We start from the raw sequence: 24,380 nt of genomic DNA on the forward strand, positions 1-24,380 counted from the left end.
TGAGAAGTGTGAAAGTAAACCGGCAGTATCCCACCATAGCAGGGTGGCCCAAAAAAAGAAAAACAAAAGTTTCTCTTTTTAACTACAATAATGTATAAAGGAGAAGGGGTTACTAGCCCCTTGCTCCTGGCGTTGTAGTCGCCTCTTACGACACGCATGACTTACGGAGGAAGAATTCTGTTCTACTTCCTCCCTCCCCCCCCCCACACACACACACATATATATATATATATATATATATATATATATATATATATATATATATATATATATATACATATATATATATATATATATATATATATATATATATATATATATATATATATATATATATATATATATATATATATATATATATATATACATTTATATACACTTCAGCATTCCCTGTCGTTAAGTATCATTAAATTCTGTGTTTGGATCACCTTCAATGAGGGTTGGGGTGGGGGTGGGGTTGGCTGTGATTAAGGGCTTTTGATGCAAGAAATTGGACCTATTTTCCCCTTAATTATACCTGACTGATGAAGCCAGGGAAGCTGTGATTTCGCTTATAGGACAAGGAGGAATAACATCTTGTAGGAGTGAGGAGGAGCGAATTGTGAGTGTGGATGGAATTCGTGAGGAAGTGGGTAGAATGAAAGTGGGTAAAGGAGCTGGGATTGATAAGATAAAGATAGAAATGTTAAAAACAGGTGGAGATATAGTTCAGGAGTGGTTGCTGTTTTTATTTAATAAATGTATGGAAGAGGGTAAGGCACTTAGGGATTGGCAGAGAGCATGCATAGTTCCTTTGTATAAAGGCCAGGGGGATAAAAGAGAGTGAAAAAATTATAGGGGGAAAAGTGTATGGTAGAGTTATTATTGAAAGAATTAAGAGGAAGACGCAGAGAAGGATCGCAGATGAACAAGGAGTCTTTAGGAAGGGTAGGGGGTGTGTAGACCAAGTGTACAGTATTTAGATAAAGGTAAAAAGGTTTTTGTGGCATTCATGGATTTGGAAAAGGCAAATGACAGGGTGTATTGGGGGACAATGTGGCAGATGTTGCAAATGGAGGTAGGTTATTGAATGCAGTGAAGAGTTTTTACGAGGATAGTGAGGCTCAGGGAGAAGTTGCAGAAGTTGGTGAATGAGTTTAGTAGGGTATGTAAAAGAAGAAAATTAAACATAAATACAGGAAAGATTAAGGTGATGAGAATAAAAAAATTAGGTAACGAAGGATTAGATATCAGGCTGGAGGGAGAGAGTATGGAGGAGGTGAATGTATTCAGATATTTAGGAGTGGACGTGTCAGCAGATGGGTCTCTGAAACATGAGGTGAATCATAGAATTGACGAGGGGAAAATGATGAGTCTGTGAAGACTCACCATGTCTGTGAAGACAAAGAATTTTATTCATGGAGGCAAAGAGGGGACTGTATGAGAGTATAGTTATACCAACGCTCTTATATGGGTGTGAAGCATGAGTGGTGAATGTTACAACAAGGAGAAGGCTGGAGGTAGTGGAGAGGGCAATGTGTGGTGTGAATATAATGCAGAGAATTCGTAGTTTGGGAATTAGGAGGAGGTGCGGGATTACCAAAAGTATTATCCAGAGGGCTGAGGAGGGGTTGTTGAGGTGGTTTGGACATGTAGAGAGTATGGAAGGAACTAGAATGACTTCGAGAGTGTATAAATCTATAGTGAACTGAAGGCGGGGTAGAGGTAGGCCTAGGAATAGTTGGAGGGAGGGAGTAAAGGAGGTTGTGTGTGCGAGGGATTTGAACTTCCAGCAAGCATGCGTGAGTGTGTTAGACAGGAGCGAATGGACACAAATGGTTTTATGATATGCCCTGCTGTTGGAGTGTGAGCAGCCTAATATTTATGAAAGGATTCAGGGAAACCGCCAGGTAGGACTTGAGTCCTGATGAGGGGAAGTACAATGTCTGCACTCTGAAGGAGAGGTGTTAATGTTGCAACTTTATATATGTAGTTTAAGCCCGCCTCTGGCAAGACAGTGGAGTGAATGATGGGGAAAGTTTTTCTTTTTCGAGCCACCCTGCCTTGGTGGGAAACTTCCGATGCATAAATAAATAAATAAATAAAAAATAAATAAATAAATAAATAAATATATATATATATATATATATCTATATATATATATATATATATATATATATATATATATATATATATATATACTATATACACTTTTTTTGGCAGGTGGGAAACATTATATGTTCTTGGGACATTTATTGTAGTAATCTGTATATCAGCATTTGGTTGAAAATCAGCCACTATCATCAAGATCCGTTCCTGGACCCCGACATCATCATCATCATCATCATCATCATAATAATAATAATAATAATAATAATAATAATAATAATAATAATAATAATAATAATAATAATATTAAACATACTACAATACGTAAATTAAATTACAGTACATTAGCAAAATATGAGGAAAATTTAAAAACAAATAGGCAAACCAGGAGAAAATTGTTACATAACCTACATGATTTATCTAGTTTTAAAAATTTTCTATTATTTTCTTAATGCTGTATTGTAATGTCTATTATGTATTTTAGTTTTTACATTATGATGTCATGTTCTGGAAATAAATACTGATGTTGGTAGTGGATTTACCACTGAAGCGTTGAAGCCTATTGTAATAACTGTCCTGTGAAGATCACTTCGTCTTCACCACCTGGTAAAGTTATAATTCTGCAAGCCCATAACAACTTCAGTAAGATCTCGTGGCCGCCTCAAACTGGACTTACAGATGTTACCAGCGGCAACAAACTACAAGTTCTTACAGAGACCTCCTCCAGTCACTCACAACAACGTAGCCAAAAGTTGATCTTGTATCCACGTGCTGTGCAACCGATAAACCGTTGTAAATACTAGTAATTTTTTTACAGATTACGGGGAGGACATATTTCCAATTTCCTTATTGGTTACCAACTGTTCCAGCCACAGTACAGTAACTTTCATTCATAATTTTATCCACTTATAAACTGGAGCTTATTTGTATTTAAATTAATAATTGCAATAATAGAAGAGGTAGTAGTAGTGTTGAGTCCAACCTCGACACGTTCCTTTACTGTGAGATTATTACAATGAGTTAAATACAAGGTAATTCTCAGGATTGACTTTGTTTCAGGAAACTGTGTTTACCAGAGTGGCAAGAGACGGCAGAGAATCATCTGCTTTGTTTTGACTTGACCTCGACTGTCTAGGCTATAGATAGAGAAAATCCTAGTTGGTTGGTTAATAGGGGTTAACTCTTAGTGATTACACGAGGGTCATTAAGGCTGCAAGTCCCCTGTTGACCTCCAGTCAACATTACTTTAATAAGCCTTAGAATTACAGCAAAATCTCGGTGCTGAGAAACATGCACCTTAATGTGTGTATATCCTATCCTTTTCTCATCAGGGGTCATATGTATGGTTTCTAAGGTCTTGTATTTTGTCATTCCCATTTAGTGAAACGTGTAATAACAGGCAAAACGAGCGAGTGAAGGAAGCATAGAATTATTTATTTTAATTTACATGAATCGGCAAATTCGTGTAGGTAATTCGGCACAAAGAGCGGTGAAATCTCGGTACTCCGTCCACTAAGCCTCCAGAAACTAGAGCCCTGCAGCCAGACTTTCCCACCGAGCAAGGATGAAGAGGGAAGTGTTGTTGATTTTGGTTGAGCACGTCTTGTCGACAGGCAACACCATCCCACCCTCATCCACACTAATGAAAGGGAAGATAAGCTGGTATCAGCTCCACTGCTGCAAGTAACACACATTATGGGGTCTTACTTTTATTTTGTATTTTTATGTGGTGTCGAAACTTAGCACCAGTACGCCAGCAGTTACTCAGTCACCCTGAGTACCTTAATGACTCTCTGGGGGAGACATTATGGTTCTCTGGGGGAGACATTATGACTCTCTTGGGGAGACATCATGATTCTCTTGGGGGCACATTATGACTTTCTTGGGGAGACATTATGACTCTTGGGGAGACATTATGACTCTCTTGGAGAGATATTATGACTCTCTTGGGGAGATATTATGATTCTCTTGGGGAGATATTATGACTCTTGGGGAGACATTATGACTCTTGGGGAGACATTATGACTCTCTTGGGGAGACATTAGGACTCTCTTGGGGAGACATTTTGACTGTCTTTGGGAGACATTATGACTCTGGGGAGATGTTATGACTCTCTTGGGGAGATATAATGACTCTCTTGGGAAGACATTATGACTCTCTGAGGAGACATTATGACTCTTGGGGAGACATTATGACTCTTGGAGAGACATTATAACTCTTAGGGAGACATTATGACTCTTAGGTAGACATTATGACTCTCTTAGGGAGACATTTTGACTGTCTTTGGGAGACATTATGACTCTTGGGGAGACATAATAACTCATGTGGGCAGACATATCTCACTGGGAGACAATATAACTCACGTGGCGAGACAATATAACTCACGTGGGGAGACATTATAACTCGTGGGCAGACATAACTTCCCTGGGGAGACAATATAACTCACGTGGGGAGACATTATAGCTCATGTGAGGAGACGTAACTCTCGTGGGAAGACAATATAACTCACGTGGGGAGACATAACTTGTGGGGAGACATAACTCTCGTGGAGAGACATTTTTCTCCCCAATAAAGAAATTATTCTCACCATTTATCACTGCATTACAAACATATCCAAGTATAAGTAATGTAAACGATCATTAATATCCTTGTAACCATTACATTACCAGGTCGTGTAAGGTATTAAGTAATCATATATTATTGATATATTACATTCACCATGTATTATGAATGTGGGGAAATAGGATAATGAACATGTTATAAATACTTTCCAGTCATTATATACGTGATGACGATCCAGGAAGGTCCGAAACCTTGTCATAAGTTTCGAGCCGTGGTGTTAAATTCACAATATTGGGATTTACATTATTCTTTCCATGAAATATTCATAGTTGAAGACAACCAACACTCGTAAACGGAAGCCAAGGTTATACTAGGTTATACTAGGTTATACTAGGTTATTCTATGTTATTCTAGCTAATACTAGGTTATTCTAGGTACACACTGTGTACCCTACGACATTGCAAATAAAGTAAGAAGCCTCCGAAGCCTTTGTTATTACTCCCCGCTGCCAAGAACCACTAATAAACCCGTAAACACCATTGTCGAAATGGGAACTGTTTGGAGGAAGTCCCCGAAGTGAAGTATACTCACAGCTTGGAGATGGGCAGTCTCCCTGTCTGATGTTACAGCCCTGAGCGTCTTGGCAAGCACTTTTTCAGAGATGGGGCCATCCCAGCTTGACTGTTTGTAGGCCAGTGATGAACTAGGGCTTGGTAATGGAGCAGCAAGAGTCTCCCATTCAGTGATGGCATTGGCATAGTTAGGGTCTGTATTCCTGCTGAGTCACTGAGGTTGTCCGGAAGAATATATATATATAATATATATATATATATATATATATATATATATATATATATATATATATATATATATATATATATATATATATATATATATATATATATATATATATATATATATATATATATATATATATATATATATATATACATATATATATATATATATATATATATATATATATATACGGGCTTGGTAATATCCCATCAGTGATGGCATTATATATATATATATATATATATATATAATATATATATATATATATATATATATATATATATATATATATATATATATATATATATATATATATATATATATATATATATATATATATATATATATATATATATATATATATATATACATATATATATATATATATATATATATATATATATATATATATATATATATATATATATATATATATATTATATATAATATATATATATATATATATATATATATATATATATATATATATATATATATATATATATATATATATATTGTACCTACGAAACGAGTGGTATTGTTCAGTAACAACACTGCACTATCCAAGGATTCAAACCCATGCTGTTTTGGCCCGCCTCATGGTAAGCGAAATCACATGACGCTTTAGACCACCAGACCACACTCTAGTAGTCTAAAGCATTATGCGTTTTCGTTCACCATAAGGCGGGCCGAAGCAGCGTGGGTTCGACTCCTTGGCTAGTGCAGAGTTGTTACTGATAAATAAATAAATATATATATATATATATATATATATATATATATATATATATATATATATATATATATATATATATATATATATATATATATATATATATATATATATATATATATATATATATATATATATTATTTTTATTAACACACTGGCCTATTCCCACCAAGGCAGGGTGGCCCGAAAAAGAAAAACTTTCACCATCATTCACTCCATAACTGTCTTGCCAGAAGGGTGCTTTACACTACAGTTTTTAAACTGCAACATTAACACCCCTCCTTCAGAGTGCAGGCACTGTACTTCCCATCTCCAGGACTCAAGTCCGGCCTGCCGGTTTCCCTGAATCCCTTCATAAATGTTACTTTGCTCACACTCCAACAGCACGTCAAGTATTAAAAACCATTTGTTTCCATTCACTCCTATCAAACACGCTCACGAATGCCCGCTGGAAGTCCAGGCCCCTCGCACACAAAACCTCCTTTACCCCCTCCCTCCAACCTTTTCTAGGCCGACCCCTACCACGCCTTCCTTCCACTACAGACTGATACACTCTTGAAGTCATTCTGTTTCGCTCCATTCTCTCTACATGTCCGAACCACCTCAACAACCCTTCCTCAGCCCTCTGGACAACAGTTTTGGCAATCCCGCACCTCCTCCTAACTTCCAAACTACGAATTCTCTGCATTATATTCACACCACACATTGCCCTCAGACATGACATCTCCACTGCCTCCAGCCTTCTCCTCGCTGCAACATTCATCATCCATGCTCCACACCCATATAAGAGCGTTGGTAAAACTATGCTCTCATACATTCCCCTCTTTGCCTCCAAGGACAAAGTTCTTTGTCTCCACATACTCCTGAGTGCACCACTCACCCTTTTCCCCTCATCAATTCTATGATTCACCTCATCTTTCATAGACCCATCCGCTGACACGTCCACTCCCAAATATCTCAATACATCCACCTCTTCCATACTCTCTCCCTCCAATCTGATATCCAATCTTTCATCACCTAATATTTTTGTTATCCTCATAACCTTACTCTTTCCTGTATTCACTTTTAATTTTCTTCTTTTGCATACCCTACCAAATTCATCCACCAACCTCTGCAACTTCTCTTCAGAATCTCCCAAGAACACAGTGTCATCAGCAAAGAGCAACTGTGACAACTCCCACTTTATGTGTGATTCTTTATCTTTTAACTCCACGCCTCTTGCCAAGACCCTCGCATTTACTTCTCTTACAACCTCATCTATAAATATATTAAACAACCACGGTGACATCACACATCCTTGTCTAAGGCCTACTTTTACTGGGAAATAATCTCCCTCTTTCCTACATACTCTAACATGAGCCCCATTATCCTTGTAAAAACTCTTCACTGCTTTCAGTAACCTACCTCCTACACAATACACCTGCAACATCTGCCACATTGCCCCCCTATCTACCCTGTCATACGTCTTTTCCAAATCCATAAATGCCACAAAAACCTCTTTAGCCTTATCTAAATACTGTTCACTTACATATATATATATATACACTGTAGCAAGTCTAAAACAGCAGGGCAATCTTGCCTTAACTGCCACCAGAGATGTTCATAAAGCTTTTGATAGCTTATGGCATGATGGCCTTATATACAAACTCATTGACCTACCAGACCATAACTGGACTTTTCTCAGAGTAATTTATAATTTCTTAACTCAAAGAAAAATCATTCCCACCTTTCATGGCAAGTCGACAGAACCTTTTATACCGACGGCTGGTGTCCCACAAGGTTCTTGTCTCAGTCCACTTCTGTTTAACATTTATGTGAATGACCTTCCTCAATCAGAGTTTAATGACACAATTGTGACACAGTTTGCAGATGATGTTATTCATGTCGTTTCATCAACTCCAGTAACAGGAAAATACAAGTATGAGAGAGTCATAGAAAAAATGAATATTGAACTTCGTCGAACATCTAATTGGGAGAAGAAATGGAGAATTACGACTAATCCTGACAAGGTCCTTGTTAGCACGATAGGATGTTTTGCATCAACCATTGAAGATAAAGGGGGTATCTCCATCAGAGGTACACCTGTAGCCATTAGAAACCCTAACAAGATCTTGGGATATGAAATAGACAGGCTGCTCCACTCAACATCTCATGTAACTAAAAAGATCAACACAGCCAAAGCCGGTCTTAGCAGACTCTTTCGATTCAATCAAGCCCCTCAACATGTCAAAAAACATCTGTATAAAATGATAATAAGACCTATACTTGAATACCCTTGTGTCCCAATATCATTAACAACAAAGACCAACATGCTACGGTTACAAAGGGTCCAGAATAGAGCTCTTCGATTTATTACCAATACCAGGAGGAGAGACAGAGTTAAAATGGCAGATTTACACACACAACAAGATATCACTGCCATAAATGTACGCCTTGACACCCTAAAAAAGAAACAACTTTATACAATGCAAGAACTATACATGCCAGATAGAGAACATCCTACACAAGCGATAAATACCACCGATTACACCATCAATACTCCACCTCACAGGACTCAAAGAATGACTCTCCCACAGAGGGTTCGTCGTTTTATTCATAAAGATGATTACCCTCGACCCATGATTTTGAGCAACTTACCTGACGAAGAAGATTGGATACCACCAGAACCCTTCTATGTATACTGAGAAAATCATCGCCCCCAATTAGGGAGACATCTTAAATAACTTTCTAATGTAAAATTATGCTATTGACTATTGTTGGACACCACCATTAAGAAGCTATTGTCACGGGCTCATAAACTGGCCAGAAAATATTGCCTTTCCTGTCGTATAAATATCCGTTGTGCACTCGCGAAAAAAAAAAAAAAAAAAAAAAACGCAATTGCAACTTGTATAATTACAACCAATTCAGAGTCATGTACTTATATACCTATTATATTTATGTGACTCTGATGGGTTAGTATTATACCTCTTAAAAAATAATCTTATCAATTCAAATACACTTTTTAAATTACACCAAAGTGGTTGGGCCACTTACCTTTTATATCCTACCTCTCCCCCCCCCCCCCTCCAACCCTCTTCCAATATTTCCATCCTTACCCATCCTTCTTCCTTCCCCATCTTACCAAAGCTCTGGTCATTAGAAGCGAATATATATATATATATATATATATATATATATATATATATATATATATATATAAACACTGATCTCTGGCTGAAGGAGACTCGAACCTACGAACCTTGGGACAAGGTACGCAGTGCTTTACCAATCTACCCACACTGAACAATGCCTTGGCGTGTAGCTTGCGCTACACGTTTGATCCAAGGCAGCCAGCTTGTTTGCTGAGGACAGTGACATGTTGTGCTTGTTTGATGAGGACTGTGCCCTGTTGTGCTTCTTTGATGAGGACTGTGACCTGTTGTGCTTGTTTGCTGAGGACTGTGCCCTGTTGTGCTTGTTTGCTGAGGACTGTGCCCTGTTGTGCTTGTTTGCTGAGGACTGTGCCCTGTTGTGCTTGTTTGCTGAGGACTGTGCCCTGTTGTGCTTGTTTGCTGAGGACTGTGCCCTGTTGTGCTTGTTTACTGAGGACTGTGCCCTGTTGTGCTCGTTTGCTGAGGACTGTGCCCTGTTGTGCTTGTTTGCTGAGGACTGTGCCCTGGTGTGCTTGTTTCCTGAGGACTGTGCCCTGGTGTGCTTGTTTCCTGAGGACTGTGTCCTGGTGTGCTTGTTTACTGAGGACTGTGTCCTGGTGTGATTGTTTCCTGAGAACTGTGCCCTGGTGTGCTTGTTTCCTGAGAACTGTGCCCTGGTGTGCTTGTTTACTGAGGACTGTGTCCTGGTGTGCTTGTTTCCTGAGAACTGTGCCCTGGTGTGCTTGTTTGCTGAGGACTGTGCCCTGGTGTGATTGTTTACTGAGGACTGTGCCCTGGTGTGATTGTTTACTGAGGACTGTGCCCTGGTGTGATTGTTTCCTGAGAACTGTGCCCTGGTGTGCTTGTTTCCTGAGGACTGTGTCCTGGTGTGATTGTTTCCTGAGAACTGTGCCCTGGTGTGCTTGTTTACTGAGGACTGTGTCCTGGTGTGCTTGTTTCCTGAGAACTGTGCCCTGGTGTGAATGTTTCCTGAGAACTGTGTCCTGGTGTGATTGTTTCCTGAGAACTGTGCCCTGGTGTGCTTGTTTGCTGAGGACTGTGTTTTGGTGTGCTTGTTTACTGAGGACTGTGCCCTGGTGTGCTTGTTTGCTGAGGACTGTTCCCTGGTGTGATTGTTTACTGAGGACTGTGCCCTGGTGTGCTTGTTTACTGAGGACTGTGTCCTGGTGTGCTTGTTTACTGAGGACTGTGTCCTGGTGTGCTTGTTTACTGAGGACTGTGTCCTGGTGTGCTTGTTTCCTGAGGACTGTGTCCTGGTGTGCTTGTTTACTGAGGACTGTGCCCTGGTGTGATTGTTTCCTGAGAACTGTGCCCTGGTGTGCTTGTTTCCTGAGGACTGTGTCCTGGTGTGCTTGTTTCCTGAGGACTGTGTCCTGGTGTGCTTGTTTCCTGAGGACTGTGTCCTGGTGTGCTTGTTTCCTGAGGACTATGTCCTGTTGTGCTAGTTTTCTGAGGACTGTGTCCTGTTGACCTTGTTTCCTGAGGTCTGTGTCTTAGTGAGCACGTTTTCTGAGGACTGTGTCCTGGTGCACTTGTTTCCTGAGAACTGTGTCCTGATGTGCTTGTTTCCTGAGGACTGTGTCCTGGTGTGCTTGTTTCCTGAGGACTGTGTCCTGGTGTGCTTGTTTCCTGAGGACTGTGTCCTGGTGTGCTTGTTTCCTGAGGACTGTGTCCTGGTGTGCTTGTTTCCTGAGGACTGTGTCCTGGTGTGCTTGTTTCCTGAGGACTGTGTCCTGGTGTGCTTGTTTCCTGAGGACTGTGTCCTGGTGTGCTTGTTTCCTGAGGACTGTGTCCTGGTGTGCTTGTTTCCTGAGGACTGTGTCCTGGTGTGCTTGTTTCCTGAGGACTGTGTCCTGGTGTGCTTGTTTCCTGAGGACTGTGTCCTGGTGTGCTTGTTTCCTGAGGACTGTGTCCTGGTGTGCTTGTTTCCTGAGGACTGTGTCCTGGTGTGCTTGTTTCCTGAGGACTGTGTCCTGGTGTGCTTGTTTCCTGAGGACTGTGTCCTGGTGTGCTTGTTTCCTGAGGACTGTGTCCTGGTGTGCTTGTTTCCTGAGGACTGTGTCCTGGTGTGCTTGTTTCCTGAGGACTGTGTCCTGGTGTGCTTGTTTCCTGAGGACTGTGCCCTGGTGTGCTTGTTTCCTGAGGAGTGTGTCCTGGTGTGCTTGTTTCCTGAGGACTGTGTCCTCGTGTTCTTGTTTCCTGAGGACTGTGTCCTGGTGTGCTTGTTTCCTGAGGACTGTGTCCTGGTGTGCTTGTTTCCTGAGGACTGTGTCCTGGTGTGCTTGTTTCCTGAGGACTGTGTCCTGGTGTGCTTGTTTCCTGAGGACTGTGTCCTGGTGTGCTTGTTTCCTGAGGACTGTGTCCTGGTGTGCTTGTTTCCTGAGGACTGTGTCCTGGTGTGCTTGTTTCCTGAGGACTGTGTCCTGGTGTGCTTGTTTCCTGAGGACTGTGTCCTGGTGTGCTTGTTTCCTGAGGACTGTGTCCTGGTGTGCTTGTTTCCTGAGAACTGTGCCCTGGTGTGCTTGTTTCCTGAGGACTGTGTCCTGGTGTGCTTGTTTCCTAAGGACTGTGTCCTGGTGTACTTGTTTCCTGAGGACTGTGTCCTGGTGTACTTGTTTCCTGAGGACTGTGTCCTGGTGTGCTTGTTTCCTGAGAACTGTGCCCTGGTGTGATTGTTTCCTGAGAACTGTGCCCTGGTGTGCTTGTTTGCTGAGGACTGTGTCATGGTGTGCTTGTTTACTGAGGACTGTGTCCTGGTGTGCTTGTTTCCTGAGAACTGTGCCCTGGTGTGATTGTTTCCTGAGAACTGTGCCCTGGTGTGCTTGTTTGCTGAGGACTGTGTCATGGTGTGCTTGTTTACTGAGGACTGTGTCCTGGTGTGCTTGTTTCCTGAGAACTGTGACCTGGTGTGATTGTTTCCTGAGAACTGTGCCCTGGTGTACTTGTTTGCTGAGGACTGTGCTTCTGAGGACTGTGTCCTGGTGTGCTTGTTTGCTGACTTGTTTGCTGAGGACTGTGTCATGGTGTGCTTGTTTACTGGACTGTCCTGGTGTGCTTGTTTCCTGAGGACTGTGTGTGCTTGTTTGCTGAGGACTGTGTCCCTTGTTTCCTTGTGTCCTGGTGTGCTTGTTTCCTGAGGAGTGTGTCCTGGTGTGCTTGTTTCCTGAGGACTGTGTATTAGTGTGCTTGTTTCCTGAGAACTGTGCCCTGGTGTTCTTGTTTCCTGAGAACTGTGCCCTGGTGTGCTTGTTTACTGAGGACTGTGCCCTGGTGTGCTTGTTTCCTGAGAACTGTGCCCTGGTGTGCTTGTTTCCTGAGAACTGTGCCCTGGTGTGCTTGTTTACTGAGGACTGTGTCCTGGTGTGCTTGTTTACTGAGGACTGTGTCCTGGTGTGCTTGTTTCCTGAGAACTGTGCCCTGGTGTGCTTGTTTACTGAGGACTGTGTCCTGGTGTGCTTGTTTACTGAGGACTGTGTCCTGGTGACTGTGTCCTGGTGTGCTTGTTTACTGAGGACTGTGCCCTGGTGTGATTGTTTCCTGAGAACTTTGCTATGGTGTGCTTGTTTCCTGAGAACTGTGCCCTGGTGTGCTTGTTTCCTGAGGACTGTGTCCTGGTGTGCTTGTTTCCTGAGAACTGTGTCCTGATGTGCTTGTTTCCTGAGGACTGTGTCCTGGTGTGCTTGTTTCCTGAGGACTGTGTCCTGGTGTGCTTGTTTCCTGAGGACTGTGTCCTGGTGTGCTTGTTTCCTGAGGACTGTGTCCTGGTGTGCTTGTTTCCTGAGGACTGTGTCCTGGTGTGCTTGTTTCCTGAGGACTGTGTCCTGGTGTGCTTGTTTCCTGAGGACTGTGTCCTGGTGTGCTTGTTTCCTGAGGACTGTGTCCTAGTGTGCTTGTTTCCTGAGGACTGTGTCCTGGTGTGCTTGTTTCCTGAGGACTGTGTCCTGGTGTGCTTGTTTCCTGAGGACTGTGTCCTGGTGTGCTTGTTTCCTGAGGACTGTGTCCTGGTGTGCTTGTTTCCTGAGGACTGTGTCCTGGTGTGCTTGTTTCCTGAGGACTGTGTCCTGGTGTGCTTGTTTCCTGAGGACTGTGTCCTGGTGTGCTTGTTTCCTGAGGAGTGTGTCCTGGTGTGCTTGTTTCCTGAGGACTGTGTCCTGGTGTTCTTGTTTCCTGAGGACTGTGTCCTGGTGTGCTTGTTTCCTGAGGACTGTGTCCTGGTGTGCTTGTTTCCTGAGGACTGTGTCCTGGTGTGCTTGTTTCCTGAGGACTGTGTCCTGGTGCGCTTGTTTCCTGAGGACTGTGTTCTGGTGTGCTTGTTTTCTGATGACTGTGTCCTGGTGTGCTTGTTTCCTGAGGAGTGTGTCCTGGTGTGCTTGTTTCCTGAGGACTGTGTCCTGGTGTGCTTGTTTCCTGAGGACTGTGTCCTGGTGTGCTTGTTTCCTGAGGACTGTGTCCTGGTGTGCTTGTTTCCTGAGGACTGTGTCCTGGTGTACTTGTTTCCTGAGGACTGTGTCCTGGTGTACTTGTTTCCTGAGGACTGTGTCCTGAGGACTGTGCCCTGGTGTGCTTGTTTCCTGAGGACTGTGTCCTGATGTGCTTGTTTCCTGAGGACTGTGTCCTGGTGTGCTTGTTTCCTGAGGACTGTGTCCTGGTGTGCTTGTTTCCTGAGGACTGTGTCCTGGTGTGCTTGTTTCCTGAGGAGTGTGTCCTGGTGTGCTTGTTTCCTGAGGACTGTGTCCTGGTGTGCTTGTTTCCTGAGGGCTGTGTCCTGGTGTGCTTGTTTCCTGAGGACTGTGTCCTGGTGTGCTTGTTTCCTGAGGACTGTGTCCTGGTGTGCTTGTTTCCTGAGGACTGTGTCCTGGTGTGCTTGTTTCCTGAGGACTGTGTCCTGGTGTGCTTGTTTCCTGAGGACTGTGTCCTGGTGTGCTTGTTTCCTGAGGACTGTGTCCTGGTGTGCTTGTTTCCTGAGGACTGTGTCCTGGTGTGCTTGTTTCCTGAGGACTGTGTCCTGGTGGTGTTTACTGTGTCCTGGTGTGCTTGTTTCCTGAGGACTGTGTCCTGTTGTTCTTGTTTCCTGAGGACTGTGTCCTGGTGTTCTTGTTTCCTGAGGACTGGTGTGTGTTTCCTGAGGACTGCGTCCTAGTGTTCTTGTTTCCTGAGGACTGTGTCCTGGTGTTCTTGTTTCCTGAGGACTGTGTCCTGGTGTGCTTGTTTCCTGAGGACTGTGTCCTGGTGTGCTTGTTTCCTGAGGATTGTGTCCTGGTGTGCTTGTTTCCTGAGGACTGTGTCCTGATGTGCTTGTTTCCTGAGGACTGTGTCCTGGTGTGCTTGTTTCCTAAGGACTGTGTCCTGGTGTACTTGCTTCCTGAGGACTGTGTCCTGGTGTACTTGTTTCCTGAGGACTGTGTCCTGGTGTGCTTGTTTCCTGAGGACTGTGTCCTGGTGTACTTGTTTCCTGAGGACTGTGTCCTGGTGTACTTGTTTCCTGAGGACTGTGTCCTGGTGTACTTGTTTCCTGAGGACTGTGTCCTGGTGTACTTGTTTCCTGAGGACTGTGTCCTGGTGTACTTGTTTCCTGAGGACTGTGTCCTGGTGTACTTGTTTCCTGAGGACTGTGTCCTAGTGTGCTTGTTTCCTGAGGACAGTGTCCTGGTGTGCTTGTTTCCTGAGGACTGTGTCCTGGTGTGCTTGTTTCCTGAGGACTGTGTCCTAGTGTGCTTGTTTCCTGAGGACAGTGTCCTGGTGTGCTTGTTTCCTGAGGACTGTGTCGTAGTGTGCTTGTTTCCTGAGGACTGTGTCCTAGTGTGCTTGTTTCCTGAGGACTGTGTCCTAGTGTGCTTGTTTCCTGAGGACTGTGTCCTAGTGTGCTTGTTTCCTGAGGACTGTGTCCTAGTGTGCTTGTTTCCTGAGGACTGTGTCCTGGTGTACTTGTTTCCTGAGGACTGTGTATGTCGTTATCTTAACTTCAGTGGTCCTTCCGTCCTCCAGTGTTGCCAGTGTTTTTTAATCTCTCCTTATAGTTTACATCACATTGTTGCTGTACTAGGCTGGTTGTGAACCTCCGCCATTTCTTCTTAATGAGTGACTGACACAGGTTATGCACAAGCTCGTTAATGGCTCTTCGTTGAGTTTCCAGAAAGATAATCTTCGATCATCTCCCTAGAAACTCAACTGAATGACTTATGCAGCATGATTCATGCAGCATGACTTATGCAGCATATTTTCTGCATAAGTTATTCAGTTGATGTGCGCCTTGAAGGTGCACTCAATACTATCCTCACCCCGAAAAGTCCTCCTCAAGTGAGAGTTGTAGGCGGTATTACGCAAGTCCATGCTCAGTTTCCGGCGTGTGAATGGCTATTTGTAGCAAAAGTCGCAAAGCTACACTTGTGGTAGGCGTGTATGTGACAGACAGAATTCATGACAAGTGTTCATTAGAAAAGATTGAACACAAGTTTTTTTATACCTATGTCCTCGGTGTGTGTTAACCTTTAATTAGCCAGCTGGGGCAGGTGTGTTTAAGCAGCGCCACCTTTAGCGCTGTCAGGCGCTTGCATATTATTCATGGAGTGGAATGAATCTAGCGTGCTGCTAGCTGTGTTGTCGACGGCTCCAGCTCCCCCTCCCCCAGGCTGACCCCTGCGCTCCCTTCATGTTCACCTGTTGCTACGCGGCTTCGCGCACGTCACTCATACCCTCTTGTTGCACTCTTCTCACTTCATATAGAACCATAATTTTTAAACGGGTGGACGGATAAACCGGCCTCAGTCAGATTACCAAAAGATCCAGCTGCGGATTATGACTAAAATCCGAATCAGGAAACACTTGTACTGTTTCCTGACCAACCTCACCTAATCTAACCTACCCTGACAAAGGAGTGGTAGTAGCAGGTGGCAACGTAGAGCGTAGTGGGTCACATTAAATTCCGATCTGCGTCATTTATGTTATTTTCGTTGTAGAAATAAATATTATTATAATAATTAGTCTCCCTCAAGGGTTGAATTTGTCGTCAGATAATCTCCAGTGCAAACCTGCTTAGAAATTATTCCAATAGATTTTACCTTATGGATCCTCTACACCAGACTCGGGAAGCGATGTGTGGTCCTCTACACTTGACTAGGGATGCAGGTGTGGTCCTCTTCGTCTCACTCGGGATGCAGATGTGTGGTCCTCTACAACTGACTCGGGATGCAGATGTGTGGTCCTCTTCACCTGACTCGGGATGCAGGTGTGTAGTTCAGCTGTTCTTACGTACTTCCAACAAGGTTTTTAACCCTGACAGGCTTTCTCTGTTATGAGTCTGACTTGTGTAACTCAAGCTGAACACTGGCAACACTGACACCTCACACTTAACACCAGAAAACTAGCGACACTGACACCTCACACTTAACACCAAAACACTAACGACACTGACACCTCATACTTAACACCATAACACTAGCAACACTGACACCTCACACTTAACACCATAACACTAGCGACACTGACACCTCACACTTAACACCATAACACTAGCAACACTGACACCTAACACTTAACACCATAACACTAGCGACACTGACACCTCACACTTAACACCATAACACTAGCAACACTGACACTTCACATTTAACACCAAAACACTAGCAACACTGATATCTCACACTTAGCACAATAACACTACCAACACTGACACCTCACACTTAACACCATAACACTAGCGACACTGACACCTCACACTTAACACCATAACACTAACAACACTGACACCTAACACTTAATACCATAACACTAGCGACACTGACACCTCACACTTAACACCATAACACTAGTAACACTGACAGCTGACACTTAACACCATAACACTAGCAACACTGACACCTGACACTTAACACCATAACACTAGCAACACTGACACCTGACACTTAACACCATAACACTAGCAACACTGACACCTCACACTTAACACCATAACACTAGCAACACTGACACCTCACACTTAACACCATAACACTAGCAACACTGACACCTCACACTTAACTCCATAACTCTAGTAACACCGATATCTCACACTTAGCACCATAACACTAGCAGAACTGACACTTCACATTTAACACCAAAACACTAGCAACACTGATATCCCACACTTAGCACAATAACACTAGCAACACTGACACCTCACACTTGACACCATAACACTAGCAACACTGACACCTCACACTTAACACCATAACACTAGCAACACTGACACCTCACAGTTAACACCATAACATTAGCGACAATGACACCTCACACTTGACGCCATAACACTAGCGAGAATGACACCTCACACTTAACACCATAACACTAGTGACACTGATACCTCACATTTAACACCATAACACTAACAACACTGACACCTTACTCTTAACACCATAACACTAGCAACACTGTGACACCTCGCACATAACTTCATAAGACAGCAACACTGTAACACCTCACACATAACACCATAACACTAGCAACACTGTGACACCTCGCACATAACATTATAACACTAGCAACACTGTAATAACTCACATATAACACCATAACACTAGCAACACTAACACCTCACACAAAACACCATATCACTAGCAATACTGTAACACTGCAACACCTCACACATAACACCATAGCACTAGCTACACCGCAACACCTCATACACAAGAACACTAGCAACTCTGAGACACTATAACACCTCACCACTTGAGAAAATTTCTTTGTCTCAAAATATATAAAACATTGGATAATAATTATTTAATTCGCTGATAATATTCCTTCTACGATAATCTTGAAATAAAATAACTGACAATACAATGAGGGAATATTACTGGTAAATATTCAAGATATTCTGCTGAACATACCGGTTTTGTATACTAAATGCAGTAGTGAGTATACCAGATATAATGTGGAGTATACCAGAGAAAGGGTTGAGTATGCTGGTTATAGCTGTAAACTACGGAAAGAATACTCGAGTATAGTTCAGGACATTTTTTAAAGCAAACGTTTCGCCACGAGGGGCTTTATCAGTCCTGATGTAGCCCCTTGTGGCTTTAACCCTTTTTACTGGGTATAGCACTGAGTATAACTGTATTGTTTTGCATTAACACAGATTATAGTGTTGTGTATACCAGGTATCGTGTTAAGTATACCAAGTGTAGTAGATAGTATTCTAGGCGAATTGCTGAGAGTTGAATATACCAGGTCAAGAGCTGAGTATGCCAGGTACAGTTGATGATTAAGACACATGTGCAACAGTTAGGTATCTTGATTCCGAAATGTTTCGCCAGCACAGTAGGCTTCTTCAGTCGATTTTTGAGGAGGCAACAGAAGCAGTAGAGATATAATCAGCCCATCCCCCTCGAACACGTAGTTTTGAGGTGGTCAGTCCCTCAGCCTGAAGAAGAGTTCACCTCCACAGCTTGGAACAATGTGAAGCAGCAGCTGTTTCGGAATAAATATACCTAACTGTTGCACATGTGTCATATTTATCAACTTGTCGGTATTATATATCATTATCACATTCACAGCGTTGAGTGTTCTACGAGAGGGAGCAGAAGCATTGTCTAAACCACTAGCTATGATCTACAGTAAATCAACGGATACGGGACAGTTACCAGGGATCTGGTAGACAGAAAATGTGGGCCCAGCATTTAAGAAAGGAAACAGAAAGGAGGCATTAAATAGGTTGGTCTCACAAGGTGACGTTCATGACAGAAGCATTAAGGAGTGTTAATGAAAAAAAAGTGGCGTTGCAAATAAGCATAACAGATTTAGATATGGTATTTAATTGACTTGTATTTACGCCAAAAGTAGTGGGATTTTATTTATCAAGAAAACTGGGAGTGCAACGGACAAGTGAAGTAGCAGCAACAACACTCACAGAAAGGGGCATTCTTGAGCTTCCCCAGCGCTCGGGCTTGGCCCGCAGCTGGGGTGTGGCTCCAATAGGATCCTGTAGTGCTTGCTGTCTTTGCACTTCCTGACATCGTCTGCTGCTATGCAGTAGGCGATGTCAGGACTGCCACAAACCCCGCCCAGTGTGGGTGGGGTTTCTGACAGTCCAGAGTGCCTAACTTCTCCCTCTGAGCCCCGTGGGCAGGGAATGGGGCTAGGTCTGGGGGCAACTAGTCCCAGAAGACGAGGACGTACTTGTACCTCCTCCCATGAGACATTGGTCTGAGACACTCCCACGAAAGTGAGCCATGACTGGGCCACCACCTGGAAAAGGCCCGGGCCTGGTGATTATACCAGCGGACCTACAGTACTAGTCACGGCATTATGCCGCCCCTCCCCAACACACGTACGAAAACACAAACGCATACCATGAAAGATTATAAAATATATATTTGCACACCTACTGAGGTTTTAATACTTGCTGAAGCGTCCTTTACGCTTAATCATGTCCCTCAGACATATATGAAGACTCTCACACAAATTCTTGAGGGTTTGGGGAGGTATATTATTCTATGCCTCATGTAGAGCAGTCTCCAGCCGCGGGATGGAACTGATATCCTTGCCCAGTAAACTTTGTGTCCATAATGACCAGAGATTCTCAATACGGTTTAGATCTGGGGCATCCACACCATCGTATGTCCTCAGATTACGGTAAAACATCTAGCTTGGCTGGGTGGATCATTCTTGTAGGATTGCGTGGTCCTGTGGGTTAGAGCGTCATGTGTTCTAGCTCACCATGAGGCAGGCCAAAGCAGCATGGGTTCGAATCCTTAGCTCGTCGCAGTATTGTTACTGATTATATATATATATATATATATATATATATATATATATATATATATATATATATATATATATATGGCTTGTTGACATTTTGAGCCCTATTATTGGCAAAATTTCTAACTTTAATCTTAAAAACAACATAGATTTAGTTGATAAATTAAGCTCCTTGACTGACTTAAATGATTTTAACATGGTTAGTTTTGATGTTACTTCCTTGTTTACGAAAGTTCCTGTTGATGATTTATTAAGTTTCTTATCTGAAGAACTCGTTAATTATGATTTACCATTGCCAGTTCCTATCATTAAACTTATTAAACTTTGCATTGTTGATGCAAAATTTGTATTTAATGATAAGTTTTACACTCAGAAGTTTGGTATGGCAATGGGAAATCCTCTTTCACCTGTTCTTAGTAACCTATACATGGAATTTTTTGAAACAAGGCTGCTTAGCACAATCCTCCCTAATAGAGTTAAATGGTTCTGATATGTTGATGATATTTTTGTGTCTTATGCCCAAGAATGTAGATATACACCATTTCCTTGGCAAATTAAATAGCTTAGCCCATTCTATAAATTTTACTGTTGAGTTTGAAGAAAATAACTCACTGTCTTTTTTAGATGTTTTAATTATTAAGGGTAATAATGAATTCAAATTTAAAATTTACAGAAAACCTACAAATAACTGTTCCTATGTCCACTATTATTCCTCGCATCAAGATAGAGTTAAACTGTCTGTTTTCTCATCAATGTTTTTGAGAGCTTTACGAATTTGTAGTCCTGAGTTCATAGATGAGGAAATATCCAAAATTTATGAAATAGGTAATGATTTAAAATACCCAAGAAATGTAATTGATAAATCTTTTAAAATTGCTAGAAATACTTTTTACAGTCCAAAAAAGAAACAACCAGCCTTATTCAACTTAAAATATGCTGGTTCACCCTTACTATGAAAACTTGGTTGATATGCCTTCTCTTCTTAAGACTTTTAATATTAAAGTTGTATTCAAAAATCTTGATACAGTAAAAAAACTTTTGATAAAGAATTCCCCCCAAAATGCTGATGGATGTGTCTATAAGATTCCTTGTAAAATTTGCGATAAAGTTTATTACGGTCAAACTGGTAAAAATCTCGAACTAAGATTAAAACAACATAAATATAGCATTAGAACTGGACAAGATTCCAATGCTCTATTTATTCATGTAAGAGATTTTAACCATCCAATTGATTTTCAGAAAGTTGAGAAAGTTGTATTAAGCAAGTCTATGGTCGACAGGAATATTATTGAATCTTGTTTCATAAAAAACAGCTTTGACAATAATATGAATATTTCCTTTGATTTATGTAAATTAGATCCATTTATAATTAATAGAATTTGGGAAGAATTTAATAATACATTGGACAAATAATAAATTTTAAGATTCTTAACTATTGGGTAGAATAGTTTGCTCGTGGGTTGTGTGAAGGACCTGCCTGGTTGGGAAAGCGGGCCTGCTGCAGTGTTCTCTTTCTTATGAGTCGCGCATCAGGTGTTGCTTTGTTATGGGATGTGATAATGAAATGTGGTCTAGACCCTTTATATGCCTTCCTTGAAGCATTACTTTTATTTTTCCTTGATAATGTGAGTAGTCACGAAAGCGCCTGGAATTTCTCTGTTCTTTTGCAGTGATTGTTTTCCATATATATATATATATATATATATATATATATATATATATATATATATATATATATATATATATATATATATATATATATATATATATATATATATATTTTTTTTTTTTTTTTTTTTTTTTTTTTTTTTTTTTCAACAAGTCGGCCGTCTCCCACCGAGGCAGGGTGACCCAAAGAGAAAGAAAATCCCCAAAAAGAAAATACTTTTCATCATCATTCAGCACTTTCACCTCACTCACACATAATCACTGTTTTTGCAGAGGTGCTCAGAATACAACAGTTTAGAAGTATATACGTATAAAAATACACAATATATCTCTCCAAACTGCCAATATCCCAAACCCCTTCTTTAGAGTGCAGGCATTGTACTTCCCATTTCCAGGACTCAAGTCCGGCTATATGAAAATAACCGGTTTCCCTGAATTTTTTTTTTTTTTTTTTTCAACAAGTCGGCCGTCTCCCACCGAGGCAGGGTGACCCAAAAAAGAAAGAAAATCCCCAAAAAGAAAATACTTTCATCATCATTCAACACTTTCACCACACTCACACATTATCACTGCTTTTGCAGAGGTGCTCAGAATACAACAGTTTAGAAGCATATACGTATAAAGATACACAACATATCCCTCCAAACTGCCAATATCCCAAACCCCTCCTTTAAAGTGCAGGCATTGTACTTCCCATTTCCAGGACTCAAGTCCGACTATATGAAAATAACCGGTTTCCCTGAATCCCTTCACTAAATATTACCCTGCTCACACTCCAACAGATCGTCAGGTCCCAAGTATCATTCGTCTCCATTCACTCCTATCTAACACGCTCATGCACGCTTGCTGGAAGTCCAAGCCCCTCGCCCACAAAACCTCCTTTACCCCCTCTTTCCAACCCTTTCGAGGACGACCCCTACCCCTCTTTCCTTCCCCTATAGATTTATATGCTTTCCATGTCATTCTACTTTGATCCATTCTCTCTAAATGACCAAACCACCTCAACAACCCCTCTTCTGCCCTCTGACTAATGCTTTTATTAACTCCACACCTTCTCCTAATTTCCACACTCCGAATTTTCTGCATAATATTTACACCACACATTGCCCTTAGACAGGACATCACTGCCTCCAACCGTCTCCTCGCTGCTGCATTTACCACCCAAGCTTCACATCCATATAAGAGTGTTGGTACTACTATACTTTCATACATTCCCTTCTTTGCCTCCATAGATAACGTTTTTTGACTCCACATATACCTCAACGCACCACTCACCTTTTTTCCCTCATCAATTCTATGATTAACCTCATCCTTCATAAATCCATCCGCCGACACGTCAACTCCCAAGTATCTGAAAACATTCACTTCTTCCATACTCCTCCTCCCCAATTTGATATCAAATTTTTCTTTATCTAAATCATTTGATACCCTCTTCACCTTACTCTTTTCTATGTTCACTTTCAACTTTCTACCTTTACACACATTCTCAAACTCATCCACTAACCTTTGCAATTTTTCTTTAGAATCTCCCATAAGCACAGTATCATCAGTAAAAAGTAACTGTGTCAATTCCCATTTTGAATTTGATTCCCCATAATTTAATCCCACCCCTCTCCCGAACACCCTAGCATTTACTTCTTTTACAACCCCATCTATAAATATATTAAACAACCATGGTGACATTACACATCCCTGTCTAAGACCTACTTTTACCGGGAAGTAGTCTCCCTCTCTTCTACATACCCTAACCTGAGCCTCACTATCCTCATAAAAGCTCTTTACAGCATTTAGTAACTTACCACCTATTCCATAAACTTGCAACATCTGCCACATTGCTCCTCTATCCACTCTATCATATGCCTTTTCTAAATCCATAAATGCAATAAAAACTTCTCTACCTTTATCTAAATACTGTTCACATATATGCTTCAATGTAAACACTTGATCTACACATCCCCTACCCACTCTGAAGCCTCCTTGCTCATCCGCAATTCTACATTCTGTCTTACCTCTAATTCTTTCAATTATAACCCTACCGTATACTTTTCCTGATATACTCAGTAAACTTATTCCTCTATAATTTTTACAATCTCTTTTGTCCCCTTTCCCTTTATATAAAGGGACTATACATGCTCTCTGCCAATCCCTAGGTACCTTCCCCTCTTTCATACATTTATTAAACAAAAGTACCAACCACTCCAACACTATATCCCCCCCTGCTTTTAACATTTCTGTCATGATCCCATCAGTTCCAGCTGCTTTACCCCCTTTCATTCTACGTAATGCCTCACGTACCTCCACCACACTTACATTCTGCTCTTCTTCACTCCTAAAAGATGGTATACCTCCCTGGCCAGTGCATGAAATTACCGCCTCCCTTTCTTCCTCAACATTTAAAAGTTCCTCAAAATATTCTCGCCATCTACCTAATACCTCCCTCTCCCCATCTACTAACTCCCCTACTCTGTTTTTAACGGACAAATCCATACTTTCCCTAGGCTTTCTTAACTTGTTTAACTCACTCCAAAATTTTTTCTTATTTTCATTAAAATTTCTTGTCAGTGCCTCTCCCACTCTTTCATCTGCTCTCCTTTTGCACTCTCTCACCACTCTCTTCACCTTTCTTTTACTCTCCATATACTCTG

Source organism: Cherax quadricarinatus, chromosome 4 (assembly GCF_038502225.1).
Source record: "Cherax quadricarinatus isolate ZL_2023a chromosome 4, ASM3850222v1, whole genome shotgun sequence".
NCBI lineage: Eukaryota > Metazoa > Arthropoda > Malacostraca > Decapoda > Parastacidae > Cherax > Cherax quadricarinatus.